Source organism: Apis dorsata, unplaced genomic scaffold, assembly GCF_000469605.1.
Source record: "Apis dorsata unplaced genomic scaffold, Apis dorsata 1.3 scaffold_174, whole genome shotgun sequence".
Taxonomy (NCBI): domain Eukaryota; kingdom Metazoa; phylum Arthropoda; class Insecta; order Hymenoptera; family Apidae; genus Apis; species Apis dorsata.
In genome coordinates, this window is record NW_006263462.1 from 745,034 (window position 1) to 745,789 (window position 756).

Consider the following 756-nt stretch of genomic DNA (forward strand, 5'->3'; position numbering starts at 1 on the left):
AAATTTTTGGGAGGATAGAAAGGAAAGAGAAATTTTAAATTTCAAATGGAAGATCTCGAAGATCCAAATTTTGGAAAATTTTAAATTTTTGGGAGGAAGGAAAACTTCAAAGAAATTTCTAAATTTCTAGAAGGAAAGTTTCAAAGAAATTTCCAAATTTCAGGGAATAGAATACAGAGAAGAATTTTTAAATTTCAGAGAATAGAATAGAGAGAGAGAGAATGGAAATTTTGAATATTTCGAAGAATAGAAAGGGAGGAAGGAAGACTTCAAAGAAATTTCCAAATTTCAGAGAATAGAATACAGAGAAGAATTTTCAAATTCCAGAGAATAGAATATAGAGAGGATAGAAATTTTCAAATTTCAGAGAATAGAAAATTTCAAATTTCGAACGAGATAGAAATTTTCCAATTCTCAGAAAAATTTCCAAAATTTCGAAATTCGAGTCCACAAAAAGAAAAAAAGAAAAAAAAAAAGGAAAAAAGAAAGAGTAACGAGTGATCTGTTACAAGCACGGGATGCATAATCGAAAGGGGTGGAACAGGTGTCGCGTGCGTGTAAGGCGAGGGACATCGATAACCGATATCTGGTTGGCGGGCAGCACCTGTCGATGTCTCTCTCCGCATCGCATCGCGGTGTAATCCCCGTGCGTGATGTTGTGTAACCCTCACGTTTCGCCTTGCTCACGTGCCTGCCTACCTGTAATAATCACTCGTCGCGAGTGCAATTATCGTGGTGCCGCGTGCTCTGTTACGC